Source organism: Liolophura sinensis, chromosome 7, assembly GCF_032854445.1.
Source record: "Liolophura sinensis isolate JHLJ2023 chromosome 7, CUHK_Ljap_v2, whole genome shotgun sequence".
NCBI lineage: Eukaryota > Metazoa > Mollusca > Polyplacophora > Chitonida > Chitonidae > Liolophura > Liolophura sinensis.
The window spans coordinates 18,488,879-18,510,330 of record NC_088301.1 but is presented as its reverse complement, the minus strand read 5'-3'; the positions used below and the strand labels follow the sequence as shown (position 1 = coordinate 18,510,330).

The following is a 21,452-nucleotide window of genomic DNA, read 5'->3' as shown; positions in this document are numbered from 1 at the left end:
ACGAGTGACTCAGATAAATAAAACAAACAGACATACGGACAAAAATGCTCGTACACGGCTAGTCATAGAACAATTCCTGATCACGGACATTATAAATATGCTCACCATTTTTTCGTACAGCGTAGTGGATCAATGCAAACATTCCAACTTTAAGGAAATTGAAATGAGAAATGTTGACGTTAAATGCTGAAGTTTTTTTTTTTTTTGTATAGATCAGCGCTTTCCTCAGCCATACAATGATCACTGTATGAAATAGACGCATGTCATTCCAACACAAATGAAATCTACTACTTCTACATGTACTTCCGGGTAACTCTCTTTCTTTACGATTATATACATGTATATAAACTAAACAGACTGTGCAGCTAATTATAGTAATCAGACTGATCCTCGGGAATTTGACTACATTTTGTTTTATCGGTTGACGTATTAATTCCCTTAATGTATTAAACAGGCACTAGTTCTTGTCCACCAAGTCCTGTGGTTTGTGTTTTAGGTGGCACCCGACTTAACGGCTTCACTCTCTCCGTGGGTAACTCCTCCCAGAATTACAAAATCTGTTACCAGGACAATCCCACAGCCCCAACGGGTCCCGGGGAGATCATCGACGGAGTTTGTAATGGTGGTCCTGTATTTGGGGACACGGTGAAGATTATTATAACTAATTCTCCATACCTTAGTCTGTGTGAGGTGCAGATTTTCGGTAAGTTATCTAAGAACACGACTTACACCATCTACATGTATGATAGTTAATTGCATGAGAACGATTCAGTGTAATGTGACATGTGACAAGAATCAAAGCAAGTATACTATCCAAAAAAAGAAACGCATAGGTGTTTTGTTTTATTTTAAAATGAAATAAATACATTTTGTCTTCATTTCATGGGCAAAATGTGTTTTAATATTGTTAATAGTCACAGTTAGCACACATTTTATTCCTCAAAACATTTCTTGGTTGAAAATGTTGAGTTTGGAGGCCGTTTTTGGAAGAAGTAAAAAATACAGAACCACACTGCATCACGTGCAGTCTTACACGCCGAACTTACGCATGGAAAGCATGCAGTGTGTGACTATAAAACCGCAACTTCGGGCCGGAAATCGGCGTCTTTCAAGTGGTGTTTTCAAGCTGATTTAACATGCCACGTCTTGACACTGTCACAAGAAATATTGCCATTGGAAGACTTCAAGCTGGAGAGTCCCAATCGTCCATTTCTAGGCGTCTACACGTCAGCCAGAGCACGATTTCACGGCTTGCTGCCCGCTACAACAATACTGGGACAACAAATGACCGTCGGCGTTCAGGTCGACCACGTGTCACTACAGCAGCCCAAGATCGCTACATAAGGGTCCTCCATTTGCGTGACCGTTGTGCTACAGCTGAAAGCACAGCAACCAGCATACCGGGACTGAGGAGGATATCGGGTCAGACAGTGCGGAACAGGCTGAGGGAACATGGACTGAGGGCCAGGAGGCCCTATGTTGGGATCGTGCTGCGTCCTCACTATCGCGCCAATCGCCTCCAATGGTGTAACAACGCGACTGCATGGAATCTACGCAACTGGCGACGCATTTGGTTCAGTGATGAGTCCAGATTCCTATTGCAGAGACGTGATGGTAGAAACCGGGTTTACAGACGTGCTCACGAACGTTATGCCCCTAACTGCGTACGCCAAGTGGACAGATTTGGTGGAGGGAGTGTGATGATGTGGGCAGCAATATCGTATACTGGTCGTACAAATCTTGTCCACGTTCAGGGAAATCTTACGGCCGTACGCTACCGAGACACCATCCTGCAGCCACACCTCTTACCTGTCATTGACGTTCAGCGGGAGTTGTTCCAGCAGGACAACGCCAGACCGCACACGGCACGTGTCACAAGGGACTTCCTCGCCGAAAACAATGTAAATGTGCTACCCTGGCCGTCCCGTTCCCCGGATCTTAACCCAATTGAGCATCTGTGGGATGAACTTGATCGACGTCTACGCCAACGTCAACCTCAACCCCAAACGCTTCAAGAGCAAGTTGCAGAACTGTTATTCGTGCCCGTGGTGGTCACAACACATACTGACATTCCACTCAAGTGGGAGACTCATTGTGAGTGTCTTACCTCAAGTTGATGGCCTTGTTGTCTAGATATGGAACCTTCCTTAATTTGTGTGAAAAAATATTTGCAGAATAGCAATTCTTATTTAGTTATGCATAATTGAAAAGACTGCATCACCTCCGCAAAAAACCGGGTTATGCGTTTCTTTTTTTGGATAGTATAGTAACCTTACTTATCCGGAATACGTCATTGCCATCAGTAAGAATGTACAGTTCATTTTGTTACTGTTTCAGTATGTTCTTTTCATGATGCCAGTTTTTGGCAAAATATAAAGATATACTGTCATTACTGCAGGTCTAATGCAAGTCATGGTGAAAACATATTCTCTAATTTCATGCAGATCATACAGTGGCAAAATGTTTTTTTTTTATCCTTTTGTGTTTGAAAAAAGGCCACAGGTATGGGACGATTTTTCCTGTGTGGTAACGTTAAACTCAAGCCCAAACACAGTGGTGCTTTTATGCAATCATTGTACAATATCAAAGTGGCGGAGTATGTTTACAGTTGTACACGTACAGTTTTAACATTGTCGAAACAGAGACGTGGCCAGTCTTCACCCAGTTGTGTCATATATCATAGAATGTTACCGTTAATTATCGCATTATTAATAAAAGGAAAACAATTTAATGTCAAAAAAAATGTCTATGAATATTTTACTCTAATCTGAAGAAAGCGGTTGTGGATGTATGATATGGATGAGCTTAAGTAAAAAAAAAAACGAATTCGATACATTATTCGATTACACGAATGAAAGGCATTGTCTTCTCGCTGTTGGAGGGAGGATTTCTGTCTATGTTCCCTATAGATTTATGTCTACGTCGTAGTGAAAATTACCAATGTGTAACTCACCAATATCAGTTATTTGTTATGTATGTATCAGTGTGTACCCCCGGGACGTATGGAACAGATTGTGAGAACACATGTGGGAACTGTGCTGATGGACCGTCTGCCTGTAACACAATATCCGGCTTCTGTCTCCAGAAAATACCCCGATGTAGGCCGGGTTATGTTGGTGAGAGATGTGACACAGGTGAGATTTATACAGGGAGTGACATTGACGTGAAATCATAAGAAATCAACAGTAAAAGTGAAACGCAGTTCGAATTTGCCAGCTTATTTTGTAACAGCCACATTTTTCAGCGAAACAAAACCATTCACGTATATTTAAATATTAGTACACAACGTTGTTTAGAGACTCTTCTGGAAAGTACATATACGTCCTATCTAAGGAGACTCCTGTAATCGGGATATGCCTTTTACGGTTTAATGATATAACTGTAAGTTTTACAAATCCAGTGACAGGTGGAAATAGACTACGGGATTATATACATACACTTAAGCTTTATTCTTTTATTTGCTCATCGGACAGCTGAATGCAGTACCATCTTGAAACAACGGCATAAAAATGTTGGCCATCCACAATGACATGTATATCAGTGCTACGTAATTTGTATACCGATAACATTGAAAATTTCTCTGTTTAGTGCTAATACACAAACTTATGAGAATGTCCATTTCTCCTACGATACTGTGAACAACTTGTTCACAGTATAGTTTTACAGTACTGTATAGAGTATTCTGTTTGTGTCAAAATATGTTTTGATTCCTTATTTCGCTTATATAACTTTGTGTAACCACGGGGCGTATGGACCGGACTGTAAGACGAGATTCGGGAGCTGTACTGATGCCCGTCTCTCGGTAACACAGCATCCGAGCACTGTCCACAGAGAAGGCTGATTTTCAAGTCGGGATACCCACCTGCGAAATGTGACACAAGTTACTCTGAGAATGTTTTAGCCTGTTACAAAGAAATGCTACATTTACTTCTCTCCGGGATGTACATACCATTTTCAATAATACAACAGAGCAAAGTACGGGTGGCATATTAAAATTTTAACCATTTCGCACGAAATGGACCATTGAAGAAATTACTGGTTATTCCTGACAGAAGCAATTGATATAAACACTTTACAATCATATAGCCTCCTTTGGTTTCCCATGTCTCTATCTCTATTTTGCATACACCAAATATCTGCAATCCTTTTGCGAACTTCACCAGAAGTGCACGGAATACAAAGTCGGAAAGTATCAATATATTTATTATCAAACTACACAAAACCGAGTGTGATGCAATCAATGGTGAATGATCCGTAGTGGTAGGAAAACATGAATCTTAAATGTAAAAAGAATCCGGTGCAACTAGATTGGAAATCGTCCCCCTGTCACTCAGGTTGATTGTAAACCTGCTCACAGTGACAGCTCGTCTGCAAAATGAGTGAGTGAGTGAGTGCTTGGGGTTTAACGTCGTACTCAACAATTTTTCAGTCATATGACGACGAAATAATCATTAGAGTGCATGTACGTGTAATGTGCCTCCTTTTTGCAGGACGGATTTCCACCGCTCTTTTTTGTTTAGTACTGCTTCACTGAGACGACTTACCGAAGGCAAGTAAGCCGCCCCGCCCGAGCCATTATACTGATACGGGTCAACCAGTCGTTGCATTATCCCCTTCATGCTGAACGCCAAGCGAGGAAGTTACAACTTCCTCTTTTAAAGTCTTAGGTGTGACTCGATCAAGGATTGATCCTAGATCTACCGGTCCCGATCTGCGAAATGAAGAAAAGCGTTTATTGGCATGGGGTTGATGTAACAGGCTTAGCCGACGGAATAGGCCAAACTAAACATTCGTTGTTTCCTTTCTGTCTGTCTTTGTGTAAAGATGAGAGGAAGGGCTGAGCCCGGAATCAGCATTTGCTAAGAACAACTGATCCTCAAACACTGCATTGCAAGTTCAAAATGTATTCCAATGTCCAAAAGGAACCAGGGAAGAGCTCTGCAACATACAAACCAATACAGATAAGTAGCTCACATGTACATGTAGCCTTGGCAGCAATCTGGTATTCGTATAATGTTGTTACAATAAGTCCCTCCACATGTATTCACATATAGTATGTCGAGAATGGCATCCCTGTTCTGATTTTAATACAATATTGTAATGGCTATTAATACCACCTACACCATCTGTAACCATTAGCACTCCTATATCTTGGCCATGAACACATATAATACAATACTAAGATTATTGCAGGTCTTTAAAACCACACATAACCTGTCCTCACTAGTCAAATTCCTTAGTCGACCAGGCCAACTTTATCTGCTTGATCACTGCTGCTATCGTATACTCCATACTTCAATGGTCATGTCGTGACATGGTAAAATAAGCTGTATAAGCCTTCCTCAGTACAAACACAAAAACTAGAAAAAATACCAAAATTCAAACATGCAAAAAAATGCAACAACAATTGTACTTGTCGCAATCATTAACAGTATCCAAAATTAAGCAACTACAACTATCCTCCAACTATTGTGCTGCACATAACATTATAATGTTACGACGGGTGTTGATACGTTACTCCGGTACCTTACTTAGTCTAACTTTGAACGTGTATCAACATTACAACCTAATGTCCTCTGATACTACATGTATGAACCACCTTGGTATTACCACGTATATGTTACATGTTTTTACACTTCTCACAGCATACAGACAATCGTAACATCACCAAACTTAACATACAAGTTTTACATATGCCTCTGGTCATAATTATCCTGCATACGCTAAATTACTATCTGCCACACAGAATATATGTACTATAGTATGTAATTACACACAACAGTTATGAATAATCTATTCTCTCCAATGGCACTATACAACATCCATTGCCAGTTACATCTAACAAGCTCATGTGACAACAAGATTGTCTGAACTATAATCCGTTATGTCCACAGTTCATACCAATAAAATGTACAAACCTGTACTATGGTACACCGACTTTTACTACATCTGAATTTTCACCACAAGTTCCAGCTCAACTAACCACATCATGTGTCCGTCCATACAGAATTCAGCTCTCATACGCTGTGTACCGCATACACAACCTTGACATACAACATAGCTGGTTGTTTCGCCTTAGAGAAAATTATCTCCAACACAAACGATCGCCAAAACTACAATACAGAGCCACAAGAAACGGGGGACAGCTTAAGAACGGTAGCGCACATATGTGGAGTGCTCTCCCTTGCATTAGCAAAAACGCTATTTATATGTACATACAATCACAAAAATATAACCTGACCTTTCACATTTGATTGGTGTGTTATGCCATAAGCTGGACTTGAACGCACAGTGACCACATTGGTTAGAGGCGCCTGGGTCATTACGCTACGCTAGCGCGCTAACCATCTGAACCACATAGGTCCCTATTCGTTGCTTAACATCGGCTTCCTTTATGCCGTCAAATTCTTAGGATAATATCCCTTTCCCAAAATCCCTGATTTTGGTATTTGAGGAATTGTCTTAGGAATTATACCGTGATTATATGACGGTGTCTTTAACAGACATTCAACACTTGTTTTTGATGTGCCTTAGTCCAGCAGGAACGACGGACAGTTAAGTCCACAGCAATATTTCTTATCACCTAGCATGTGTTTGTTTCTTCTTCATTTTAACATTCAGTATCTTTAACATTACTTGTATGCCCATTTTGATTTAAAATTCAAAGGTTATATTCTCTCTTCACTTGTCTTGCGTCAGTTATATATTTAAGTTTCGGGAATTTACCTCACGACAAAGGCTGTGGAAATTTTAAAAAATTCCACGAATCTAGAACTCGAAACAGACGCATACCAATCATTGGCCGTAATGGACGTACCATGGCCATAATGACAAGACTAACTTCAAAAGCAGTGTTTAATACACCAACAAAAGAAACAAGGAAGTATGAAACTCGGACGCGTTCATATAATATACAGTCAAAAATTTTCATTGATGCCTGAGACAATGGATATAAAACACTTTGCAATCATATAGCCTCCTTTGGTTTCTCATCACTCTATCTCTAATTTGCATATACTCAATGTTTGCAAGCCTTCAGAAGTGCAGGGAATAAAAAATGGGAAAATATCAATATATGTATTATAAATGCCGCCTCATAGTGACAAATGTCAAAGGGCACAAAGAAAGAAACATAAAATAAGCTGGCTGTGATAAGGGCGTTTTGATGTGTAAAGAAACAGCTTTCGCTTCTACTGCAAATGACGGGAGTGAAGCGCCCCTTTGCAACCTCTGCTATCCGCAATAGGTTATTCGAACTTACAGTCCAGTTTGCTACTGTTTCACTATGTTCAGCTATATTTGCCAGTTTTTGGACAAATATAACAATGTTGTGATTTGCTGTAGGTCTAATCCAAGCTATGCTCAAATCAGAATGTCATGTGTATCACACTCAACGGGACAATAGGTGACTGGTAGGTCTAATGCAAGCTATGTTCAGATCAGAATGTCATGTGTATCACACTCGAAGGGACATCAGGTGACTGGTAGGTCTAATCCAAGCTATGTTCAGATCAGAATGGCATGTGTATCACACTCAACGGGACATCAGGTGACCGGTAGGTCTAATCCAAGCTATGTTCAGATCAGAATGTCATGTGTATCACGCTCGACGGGACATCAGGTGACTGGTAGATCTAATCCAAGCTATGTTCGATCAGAATGTCAAGTGTATTACACTCAACGGGACTTCAGTACAAACTATTCCTATTACTGTTTTGAAGTTTTAGATAAAAAGGTGACTGGTATAAACATATTTTGTCTTATGTCGGCTGTGTCATATATTTCATGACATATGTCAAATAAAACAGTTATGTATGCAAAAGATAAATGAGCAGGTGGGATTAAAACATAAAAGTCTACGCGTATTAGATATATTATTCAAATATTAAAGATTCTAGTATTGTCTTCTAATTACTGCATGGGAAATAAATACAAAATATCATATTATTGTCGCTGTGATGCTTCGGCGAATCACTTTTCTTGGGTGTCGTTTCTTGTTCACTGTGTTTGGTAAATTTCTATCTATATTACATAGATAAGTGTCGCCGTCATATCGCAAAATGTCCATTTGTATATCTGTTGTATGAGTTATTTATTGTGTGTATCAGTATGTGCCCCCGGGACGTATGGACCAGACTGTGAGAAGAAATGTGGGAACTGTACTGAGGGACCATCTGTCTGTAGTTTAACAACTGGGCACTGTCCCCTGAGGACACCCAAGTGCATGGAGGGATACTCTGGTCTGAAATGTGACACAGGTAAGTGTTATAAGGGAATAATGTTGACGAGAAATCATAAGCAATCAAAAGCACAGGTGAAACGCCGTTGGGTATTAGCGAATTAAAACTGTTCACATACATTTTCTTGTAAAGGCATGCCTGTACATGTACAAACAAATGATTAGATAATAACATTTCCTGAGCGTCGTTTCCTGTTCACTGAGTTTGGTAAATTTCTATCTATATTACACTAGATATGTGTCCCAGTCATATCGCAAAATGCCCATTTGTAGGCAAATTGTATGAGTTATTGACTGCGTATGTTTCAGTATGTGTCCCCGGTAGGTATGGACCAGACTGTGAGAAGAAATGTGGGAACTGTACTGAGGGACCGTATGTCTGCAATTCAACAACCGGGTACTGCCCCCTAAGGACACCCAACTGCATGGCGGGATACTCTGGTCTGAAATGTGACACAGGTAAGTGTTATACAGGGAATAACGTTGACAGGAAATTATAAGCAATCAAAAGTACAGGTGAAACGCCGTTGGTTCCTAGCGAATTAAAACTGTTCACATACATTTTCTTGTAAAGGTGTGTACCTGTACATGTACAAACAAATGTTTAGAGACTCTTCTAGAAAGTACATTTCCCCCCTCTTCAAGAACCTTCCTGGAATTTGGATGTGGCTTTTTGGTCAAGTGTTATAACTGTACGTTTGGGAAATCCAGCGACAATTAGAAATTGACTACAAGACAATGCACGCACATTAGAAATTTATTTTCATATTTGCTGGTCGTATAATAGAAGGAAGCACTCTCTAAAACATTGCAGTACTCTCTAAATATATTGCACAATGAAAAGTGTATCAGTTGTACATACTATGTACACATTTAACATTGGACAAGTTGCATATTGCTGGTACACAAAGTATGGGCCCCTCGTACACAGTACATTTTTTTAGGAAAGTATTCCTTTGATATCTAAACATGTTTTTCTTTAATCGTGTAAAAGTGTGTAAGAAGTTAATAATCAAATATACAGTTGCAGAAAAACTCCTAGGCTGCTTTACAACATATTCTAAATAAAACTGTTATGCATGCACGAGATGGATAAGCTGGAGTCTTTAAGAAAACAGAATCATTTATGTACTAGATACGTTATTCAATTATAAAATGCATTGTCTTCCAGTTGGTGAGGGAAAAATGATGAGACAAACTTTGCTGTGATCATTTTCCTGAGAGTCGTTTTCTGTTTATTGCGTTTGGTAGTTTCTACGTTCCCCAGTGTCGAGGTCGTATCGAAAATGGCCTATGTGTAGGCCTATTTTATCAGTTGTTGATGTATGTATCAGTATGTACCCCCGGGACGTATGGACCAGACTGTGAGAAGAGATGTGAGAACTGTGCGGAGGGACCGACTGTATGTAGCACAATATCCGGGCACTGTCCACAGAGAACACCCAGGTGCAAACCGGAATATGTTGGTGAGAAATGTGACACAGGTAAGTTTTGTACGGGACAGAACTTCGGTTACAACGTCAAAACTACAGGTGAAACAATGCGCAGATGTTTTTATCTCATTTCGTATTAGCCCTTTGCTAACAACGAAAGAAACTGTTTATGTATGTGTAAATACTTGTACAAAAGATTGTCTACAGCCTCCTGTACAAAGTACATTTACGCCCCATCCAATGACCTCCTTGGCACTTATATATGGCTATATGGTTATATGGCCTAACAGGCAATTTGCTTCATCTTAATTTTATCTTGATACTACGTCCATTTTGACTTAAATTTCTCGGACCATATTCTCTCTTCAGCAAGTTTTTTTTCATTCGCCTTGCGATAGTTATAGATTTAAGTTTTGTAAAATTACCTTACAGCAAATAGAATTTGGCAAAATAAAAGGCATCCAGGCCTAGAACTTGATGTACACTAGGCGTCAACGGCAATGAACGCTCCGTGACAATAATTATAACATAAAAGACTTAAAGCAATTACAATATAAAAGACTTATAGGCTTAAGTAAAACCAGAGTAGCGACCACAGTGTGGCAGCTGGCAAACGGTTACACTTTTATTGATGGCTGAGAGACGCAAGCAATGTAAAAATTATAACACAAAAAACAACTTTACTGAGGCTTTGGTCAGTAAGGCAGAGAATCGACTCCAGAGAGGTACGATAAGAAAGTTCAGAAATCAAAATCCCAGCACAATTCTGTTCAAATTTCGAATCAGAGGCATAAAACTTGGTCTTCGCACCCATAAAAGTTATATGGCCATAAAAGAAATGGTCGTTTAGTAATAATCCACCGAAAGTGCACTCTCGATCAAAAACCGCAATTTTTCCTTTAAAACAAGGCACTGTGTTTTTCATTTGCTGTATGAAGATCAACGTTAAGCAGAACAATATTTTAACCTAAATATGCATGTGTGTTTCACTATGAGCTGTCAAAGATTTGGTTAACCATTGTCTTCATACGTAAAACATATACCTTATAATGTTATCAATTTTGTCATATTTTAACAATATTAAAAGACGTATTTCTGCCTTGTCCTGTCAGAAATCCTTTATAGTAGAGTTATTTAACGTGGTCACTGCAGGGACAAGGCCATAGTTCCATAAGTCAAGAAACAATAACCGGCGCATCGACTTGGGAGTATACAGACTTCCTTAGTTATCATTTGAACTGAGTCAAGTGACTAAATTACAGTTTGCTAGATTTAAAACCTCTTTCCAAATCAAGAGCATTTCCCATTTGCTAGCAACATAATTGTTTTTTACTTGCATTTGTTACATCATTGTTTAAAAAATACATATCCAAAACATTTTGTCTATAATTGCTCTTTTTATTCTGTATATCTTTTTGGTTTTTAACGCACACAAGTATGTTTCAAACTGGGGCCTGCGTGGCTCAGTGGGTTAGCGCACTTGCGCAGTGTAATGACCCGGGAGCCTCTCACCTATGCGATCGATGTGAGTTCAAGTCCAGCTCATGCTGGCTTCCTCTCCGACCGTACTTAGGAAGTCTGCCTGCAACCTGCGGATGATCGTGCGTTTCCCCTGGGTTCTGTCCGGTTTCCTCCCACCATGATGCTGGTCGATTCATTTCGTTAACATTGTATTTACAGTAGTGTTAATTGTGACGTGATACTCCGCATAACTCATAAGGAACTAGGTGATATGAAGTAACTATTACCTGAGGATTAACGGAAGATGAGGACAACACGAGGTGAATGAGTTCTAGAGTACTCAACAGTACTTCCGAAAGCTAAGCTCTAGTCGAAATAAATGAGATATTTGTGTTAAGCTGTTAAAATGTGTTAGTTTTATATTTGATATTAAAAAAAGATTGTTTACCGGGACAATCCAGGCTATTTCTTTGGAAATGTTGACTACTAAATCAGTAAAGGTAACCCGTGTACCTGAAGCTCTGGTGAAAAATGCTCTATTTATGTAGTATTTCTACTTTACCTTAAATATCCTATAAATATATGTATAGCACTGCGTACATGTTGAAAGAAAACTTTTAGTGAGACTTCAATGGATTCAGCTGGAACCTTAGAAAATATAAGTTTATGCAATGGCTCTGCTGTAAAACTAAGCATCAAGCTTGTTCTAATATACGACTGCAACATCACATATATAGTTTTAGGTTTCTGTATGTTGTGTGGAAAAAGATAAAAAAGCACAAAGCCTGTTCTAAGTAGATAATCAGTGTATGGACCCGTCCGTTTGTCTGTTACACGAGGTGATATATACCTGATTTTGGTACGTTTTCTGCCCTGCTATAGTCTCCAATACACGTATATAGACGCTTAGATACACATACGGCATAAGGGCGTCTCTATTTGGGAAATCCCCATTCTCATACTACAATTCCTCACACAGATTTAATTGATAGAATTTCATTAGTAATTGTATTGGGGTTAAATAAAAAATGGTTTCACGACGCTACATTCACGTCAAAGCAACGAAGACTTCTTTCGTTCCACCACATACATAAGTTTCTCATTAATAACATCTATGTGAAATTCGGGGATTTCATATATAAACTGTGTAAAGATAGTGTACCGATGGGTACCAATTGTGCCCCCCTTTTGGCTGATTTATACCTCTTCCCGTATGAATACGACTATGCAGAAACTGTTAAGGAGTAATACCTTACCAGGCCCAATCTTGTTCATTCACTAAACGGTATATTGATGATCGGCTAGTTTTAAACAATCCATATATAACAAAGTCTGTGAAAGAGATATGTCTACCTTCGCTAAAGGAAACCACCGACTGTCCACATGGTACATCTTATCTCAACCTGTATTTGTACAAAGGCCAAAACAAATTCCTCTCTTGCAATCTGTAAAAGAAGAGGGATAGTTTCAATTTTTACATTATAAATACTTGGTGTATTACTTGGACAGCAATATACCGAAGGGCCCTGCATATGGCGTGTACACATCTAGCCTAAAGTTATGCAATGAGCATAATTCTCTTGTGAGCAGACACGGACAGACCATCCAAAATCTCTGACTCTTTTTCATGAATGTACGTAACACGAGGGTAGGGCTGTTATATTCATAGTGTTGAATTAGATTGTTCAGTTGGATATATGAGCAGTCGCATTCAACGCGCCACTGATATACTATACATATTTTACTTCTCACAACTTATATTCTAGCACGGTACACGATTTGAATACTGATTTCACTCAATGGCCTTAGAACATAGATTTCGTCATTCATGCATCATTGAAAACTACTGACTGCTTATCTTCGCATAATTGCGTCCTATTTTCCTACTCTTACTTTTACATATTTTCGTAGTTCTTTGGTAGTTTGTCTTAAACGTGGTTTTGGAATTGCGTTTATTGACCTGAAGCGTCCATCTTGGTTTACGGCTGGTACAGTACACAAATGTTTGTTTCGACACAGAAATCCAAACCTTTCCGACAGCCTTTTACAATTGATACTTCTCCTCACTTCCATGTCACTAGTCTGTATCGAACATCGGGACATTTAAAGAGCAATAAAGTTGATTTATACTTTATGAAAGCAAATCAGGCCTTTGGTTTTGTCAAACTAAAATGTTTACATAAATTGTGATCCACAGAAATGATTTACCTACAGCAATGTAGGCAACGTTGTGTAAAAATCATTTTGTTTTGAAAACATGTATCACGCTATCGGGTTAGACGCCAGATTTTGACTTGATTGGTGTTTAACTCTGTACTCAAGAATATTTCACTTATACGACGGCGGCCGGAATTATAGTGCGAGGAAACCGGGCAGAGCCCAGGGGAAAAACACGACCATCCGCAGGTTGCTGAAAATCCCTTCCCACGTACGGCCGGAGAGGTAGCCAGCATAAGCTGGACTTGAACTCACAGCGACCGCATTGGTGCGAAACTACTGGGCCATTAAGCTGCTTTAGCGGGCTAATGGACTTACCCACAGAGGCCCTTGTTAGACGCCAGAAGGTAACAGCTTAAGGCCTTGCACGTGTATCCTCTGTGCTAAGAGCCAGTACACCACCTATATCCCCAACGCCAGAAGCAAACAATAGTCAACCCTATATTCTCTACGCCATAAACTAACAGCTTACGACCTGATACCCTCTACTCCAGGGCTAACAGCACACGACCCTATACGCTCTGCTCCAGGAGCTAACAGTATATTATTCCTCTACGCCATCAATTAACAGCAGCCTAATACCATTCTGAATAATTATTCACAAATTTACTTTCATTTTAAAGTTTCAGACCTATCAGGTAACTCTAAGGATTACACGGGAGTGATTGCCGGAAGTGCTGTCGGAATATCTCTTGTTGTCATGATCACCGGAGTTATTATTATTGTTATGATGTAAGTCTGTACGTTTTTATCCCGTGTACAATCGATTTATGAGTAATACTTGTATTGCTACTACGGTCAGAGTGTTCGGAAAAGGAACAGAACGCACTAGGCCTCAAATTTGCTATATACAGCATAATAGGTAATATATGTTTTAAATTTGTGATACACACGTATTCAATGTAGTTTTCTTTTTTTTTTTGTCGCATGCTCTTCCCATTTCTTCCATTAGACGGAGGAAACCGCCACGTGCACAGACAGGTGGTGCTAAAGGCTCTGGAACGAACAGTACTCCAGCAGACGAGAGCTCCGTTCCCGCAGAAGTTATTAATTGCAGTGAAATGTCTGAGCCGTCAAGATTGTATGATACATGTGAGGAACATTCTGGTGAAGATCCCCCCTATGAAGCCATTCGTGAATTCGTCAATCTATGACAATGTCCAGGCTGTTATTTTCTATTTCTGCATAAACCGAGATTATCCTGGTTGACTAAACCTCTCCGACATCTGGACCCTTTGTGCTGTTTTAATGCGATTGTGTATCAAATGAGATGAGTGAGTGCGTGAGTGAGTGCTTGGGGTTTAACGTCGTACTCAACAATTTTTCAGTCATATGACGACGAAGGAATCATTAGGGTGCATGCACGTGTAATGTGCCTTCTTGTAGCAGGACGGATTTCCACCGCTCTTTTATTTAGTGCTGCTTCACTGAGACGACTTACCGAAGGCAAGTAAGCCGCCCCGCCCGAGCCATTATACTGATACGGGTCAACCAGTCGTTGCACTATCCCCTTCATGCTGAACGCCAAGCAAGGATGTTACAACTTCCTCTTTTAAAGTCTTAGGTGTGACTCGATCAAGGATTGATCCCGGATCTACCAGTCCCGAAGTGGACGCTCTACCAACTGTGCTATCCGGGCCGGTGCAAATGAGATGAAAACTCAGATAAAATAAACCCTAACTGATGTAAATTAACTGTTGTGGCAGACGTCGCATGCAGTGCTGTCATTGCGCCTATCGAATTTTGATTGGATAATATTTCATCTCAGGTCGTCATCACATTTCATCCTAGAAAAGAATGTCGCTATCGGCGTCTCAAACATTGCTGGCTTTACCCAATTGCAGGGCATGTGCCATTAAATTCTGCATTATTGACGATGTACTGAATTTGAAACAGTATATACTTTACAATCTACGTTGGCAAAATTTAAAACGTTCGTACAAGATTCTAACATTCGTTCAAGCTATATATTCTCTTTTAATGCTATGGAACTATGGTCAAAAGGCCAGTAGTTCAAAAGTGTATTAAAGGTTTTTTCAGCCTAAAACCGTTATATCAGTTTTTGCCTAATGCAAAACTAATGGCATTTAGTCCAGATTAAAGTTAATACCGGTCTTAAGTGCCAATACATATCTGAACAACCACTGGAGCTTTCTTTTGAAGTATGGCGCGAATGTCGATCAAGACAATGACATGGTGTTCTGAACAGATAATTGCAATTACCAAAAGAGCTCAAAATACCATTTCCCAAAAGAATATGAAGGATATGATATACAAATGGGAACAAAAAAATGGAAACAAGTAACAGAGAAGGAGTTGTCTGTTTGCTATGGTGCATGGAATACAAACAGAAAAAATAAGTGTTTTGGTTTTAAACACATAGCTGAGTCAGTTTGTAAACACATCCATGAAGTTACTAAACATATTTTTTTATGAATAATCTAATAAAGGGTACAAGGCGAGAAGTGTATATATGATATGCCATCTAATAAGACATTGTTTACAATTTCTGACATGAACTACATTTTGACTGCTCTCCTGATCTGATTTTGTCTTTTGAAGCGCTTAATAAATTTACACCCAAGAAAAAAAATGAAAATTAGGATGATGCGCGATTTCTGGGACAACCTGTATAAATGCACTCTTTCATGTCGTCAATTGTATGTGTTTATCGCATAAACGGGGCGATTTAAATCTTTCAGTGTATATGTTCAACATTTTAGAGTGGTTTTTATATAAGTTGTTGCATAAACATATTTATGTATGTTACAGGTAAACATTAAACACGTTTATTGTCTGTTGCAAAGAGATGTTTATCACGCCTTTAACGGTTAAGCATTTGTTTCTGCAGTGCATTAGTATATCAAGTTTTGTTTATTTGCTGTATACATTCCTGTACTTTTTTTTCTATGTACAGATGTTAACCAAGGTTAATGTATTTAATATCACGGAAACTTCAGCAGTTGTCATTTTATTTACCTGATATTAATCCACTTAAATGATTAATTTTATTCGGAGGCTGTTATCTCTTAACCCAGGTTTATGCGCTATATGTCTGTAGTGATACTGGAAACACAAGAAACCAGCAAAATGGCTCGGTGAATCATGTCAGTTGCCATTCAGACGAGTTTTGTCGGTGATAGGTCACACTGTACTTGGACAGTCCTATGTGCGCTGATTGACAATCAAACGCGGAAGTCATCGGCACGAAACAAAGGTTTACAGACGGATCTCCCTTAAAAGACGTTCTGTTCACTCAACAGTGGCATGCGTATGTAAACCTCCTATACATGTTGATAAAAGCCCCCAGTAAATGTGTAATGTTCTGTGGGATATAATATCTTATGGCGGGATACTTAAACAGTACAACATATCTGAACCAACCAATTCGGTAGTGCACCGCCACAAGCATTGATCAATAAGCGCACGTGTTGAAAGCAACCATTTTACTGAATTTTTCGCACTATGTTCTACTTTTCCCCGGAACTCTGCTTACTCTCATTTGCGACATGACTTTATGCCATTGTAAAGCCATGCTATTTTTACAGAGAGTTGGAAGGTGAAAAGAAAAAAAAAACAAGTGTTGTGGCATAGGGGTAGCAGTGTGCCTGAAGTCTCCCACATGAAGTAAAACCTTTTGTAATTAAAAATCCATAATCATTATATGATGATATTTGGGCGCATAACTTTCTGATGATTTTCTTATGAACCTTTCTTCGTTTCTTTAGTTTTTGATTGCTTTGTTTATTTACTTAGTATTGTTCTTTAACGCCATACTCAAGACTTTATTGTGTTTATTTATTGATTTGATTGGTGTTTTACGCCTTGCTGCAAAAAATTCACATCATTATAGTTAGAACAAAGTGGACACAGCCCAGGACCATCCACCACTTACTGACAGGTATACGACCAGAGAAGTAGCCAGCATATGCTTGACTTGAACTCACAGTAATCACAAAGGTGAGAGGTCCCTGAAGAACTGTGCCACAGTGTAACGCTGATCACTTGGCCACTGAGGAATCCACTCAAGAATTAATTTTATTTCTTTATCTATTTGATTGATGTTTGACTCCTTGCTCGGAAATATTTCACAGCAATATGGTGGGAGGAAAGGGGAGACAGCCCGGGGGAAATCCGCAATCATACTCGGGTTAGTGACAGACATTCCCACGCACGACCAGAGAGGAAACCAGCATGAGCTTCACTTAAAATCACAGCGATCACATTGGTGAGAGGTCACTGGGCCATTACGCTAACGCCCCGACCACTCAGGCTTCCATTCACGAATTGTTCACGCACGCAATGGTGATCAGCTTTTATGGCTAGTTAGTCCAGCAGACGTTTGGCACACTACTGACCAAGTTTTCCATTAGCGATGTAGAGATATGCTCACCATAATGATGTAAGACAAGTGGTCTGTAAGGAGCGTTTGTCCACAGGACGGTAGACTTGACACAGTCGTTACTAAGATCACACGATGGTAGAAGATGCTGTTTAGTCACGAAGATCACATGATGGTAGAAGATGGTTTGTTGTCACGAAGATCACACGATGGTTGAAGATGGTTTGTAGTCACGAAGATCAAATGATGGTCGACGACGGTTTGTAGTCTCGAGACCACACGATGGTAGAGAACAGTTTGCAATCACGAAAGTCACACGACGGTAGAAAACGGTTTATAGTCACGAGGATCACACAATGCTAGAAGACGGTTTGTAGTCACAAATATCAGACGATGCCAAAAAATGATTAAAAGTCACGAAGATCATACAATTGTGGACGACGGTTTGTATTAACAAAAATCACACGATGGCGGACGAAGGATTTGTAGTCACGAAGATCACTCGACGGAAGACGAAGGTTTGTAGCCACAAAGATCACACGACAGAAGACGACGACCTTTAGTCACGAAAATTACACGATGGTAAACGACGATTTACAGTCAGAAAGATCACACGATGGAATACGACTTGTAGTCTCCAAGTCGACACAATGGAAGACGAGGGTTTGTAGTCACGATGATGACGTAATGGTAGACGACGGTTTACAGTCACAAAGATCACTCAATGGCAGAAGGCAATTTGTAGTAACGAAGATCACACGATGGTAGAAAACAGTTTATAGTTACAAAGTTATACAGTGGTACACGTCGCTTTATAGACACGAAGACCACCCGATTGTAGACGAAGGTCTTTAGTCACGAAGGTCACACGATGTTGGACAACGATTGGTAGTCACGAAGATCACAAGATGGTAGAGGATTGTTTGCAGTTAGGAGACCACACGTTGACAAAAGACCTACACAATGGTAGAGAACGCTTTATAGTCACGAGGCCACACGAAGGTAGACGACTAATTGTAGTCGAAAAGATCACACGATTGTAGGCGACGATTTGTAGTCATGAAGGTCACACGATTGTAGACGACGAATTGCAATCACAAAGGTCACACGATTGTAGACATCGGTTTGCAGTTACGAAGATAACATTACGGCAGACGACGTTTTTTAGCCACACGAAGGTAGATGACGGTTTAAAGTCACAAGACCACATGATGGTGGATGACGGTTTGTAGTCACGAGACCACATGATGGTCGACGACGGGTAATATTCAACAAGATCACGCGATGGTAGGCGACATTTGATAGTTACCAAGGCCACAAAATCAGTGAGAGCAGGGACATCTAGAAACCATCTGTCCAAAATCGAGTTGGAGCCCGTTTTACATTAAAGAAGAATTAATTTACAGTTAGAAACCAGGCAAATTTGATCAGATATAACACATAATAATTACCTTAACGGGTCATTCCAGTTCTTTCAATGTTACTTTATTTTAATCTGCTCAACCAATTATTCCTAAAGCTGGTGGAAGCTCACCCAACATACAAAATGGGAGCTGACAGAAATTCGTCATAATTTATGTTTATTGATCTTTAAACGACTAGTTTAAGTCAAACAGTGAAATTTAATGTTTAAATCATTAGACACATTTAAAGTTTCGCGGAGTGACAGTGTGTCAACCTCCACACATCTCCCAGATTTAAAGAGAGCCAAAGAGGTGATTTGTGCTGTTTACCAATATCTACCGCTATACCCAAGCAGAAACTAGTGTAGATCTGTAGACACTACAGGTACGCTTTCCCCTCAGATCACCTTTACCTGTTACAATGTTAGTAATGTCGAGAAGCTCTTCAAATTCGCACAACATTGTGCAACTTCGGCCAGGTATCACATCCTAATCTTAACTCAGCTCTAGCTCAGGTAAACGTATGCGTAACCTAAATACATATTACATCCATTGAGACGTAGGCGATATTTCACTATATCGGTACATAAGAATGAAAAATACATTGTTTATTTCCCAAAAACGTAGTCTCAGAACTTCCCTGACCATGGTTATATGTAGTGGAGGGAAAATGGCACGCATAAGGGACATCGTACAGACGATGCTTACAGAAACACATGCAATAAATGTAGGTGACAGATATATACAGAGTTATTTTCATATCATTTATCAATATCCTGTTCTCCTTAGTGGGCAACTCAGGTTTGCCCTTTGACCAGCGGTTTTAGGGCAACAAAGGCATGTATATTACTAAAAAAGTTTTATGCTCACGAATTTGCCTTTCCATTAACTACAGGTATACAGCTTGTGCTAAGGGGGTTAGAAGCGCAGAACTACTACAGATGCTCTGCAAGCATTTTCTTACGTATTACTGCCACGTATAGGAGAACACTGACGACACTGGTTTACCCGCTAAACTGCGACGGGGTCTCGTCTGGCGTCTTCCTCGGTCCATGTATGGCACTGGATGTGGGAAGAACTTTACAACTGTACAGATTTAACTTCTAGAAAGTCATATTGCGCAAGAATTTTTTCTGTGTGGCAAATTACATGAGGATAAAATTAGAGTACTATGATATACCCTGGCTATAGAACTGAACAGAGGTTGTCCTTAGACATGGAGGATCACAGGAAACATGTCAGAGGAGTGCTTCTCTTTATGGTGGGAATGGCACTTGGTAAGTATAGCATTTGCTGAGTGAAAATGTATTTCTTCAACATTTGTTACCATGCAAAATGCACACCAGACAAGCGTTATACGTTAGGCTTGTCTCATGATAGGGAGAGTGTCATGATTAAAATTTAAAACCGACACAGCCATACTGTTGACAGATAAGGAAGTAAATGTGGCTATCTGTTATCTCGTTCCCCCGTCTCTAGGCTTATGAATGACACATTTTCGTCTACTTACTGTATTAATGTTCGCTTCAACAGGGGCAAGCTACTGACTTATACCCCTATTTTGTAAGACACCCAGTTCTAAAATGCATCCAGTTTGTAGTCTGATGTGTTTGTTAAGGGTAAAACGTCGCCTTTAACAGCCTGTTTCTCAACTTGACGGTGCCGATATATTTACACTGCCGAAGACACCAGACATGAAGACATCAGACATGAAGACACCAGACATGAAGACACCAGACATGAAGACACCACGCACGAAGACACCGTACCTAAAACATTAGGACACGAGGGATGACGACACTATAGTGTAATTTTATGTCTGCACGCAGCTTTAGATTCATTTATACATCAGCTTAATGAGTTAACATGTAAATAGGAGTCTACATTTGAACTGAATCGTGTACTAATGCCACTTTTGCTCACGCTAAAATAACATGTTCAAAGTATTAAAAGTACAATCTCATATTATTAGTCCGGATGTTGACCAATTTTCTTGAATTAAATATAATTTATAAAACCAGTTTATGGAACATAAGCCATAAGACATAAACCAAAAGAGAAACACAGTATGTGTAACATGAAAGAGAGGCAAGGACTTTCCAGGTTAGGTTAGAGCCTGAAACCAGGCCTGGTGGGCCCGGTGTCAGTATAATGTGGCTGGACGAGGTGTTATGTCTGGTGTCTTTGGCTTATTACTTTAATGGCGAAAGTATTTCGGCGGTGTGGACACGCCGCGCCAATAGAAATGATGATATATGAACGTACACCTAATGACTCCACGTCGTGATATGCCTGAATAATTGCTAAGTACGACGTAAAACCCGAAACTTACATATTTTTATGATGATCACATTCTA

The 21,452-nt window shown here is 39.7% G+C and overlaps 1 protein-coding gene and 1 long non-coding RNA gene across 2 annotated transcripts in view; one reads left to right on the top strand and one right to left on the bottom strand.

Moving 5' to 3' along the window:
- LOC135469689 (uncharacterized) overlaps positions 1-21,452 on the bottom strand; it is a 352,608-nt gene that overhangs the window by 87,383 nt on the left and 243,773 nt on the right. The window lies entirely within an intron of this gene.
- Positions 8,028-14,501, top strand: LOC135471776 (uncharacterized). The gene is made up of 4 exons (XR_010444471.1): positions 8,028-8,258; positions 8,549-9,723; positions 13,974-14,082; positions 14,303-14,501. It is a non-coding gene; the product is annotated as an uncharacterized LOC135471776 (long non-coding RNA).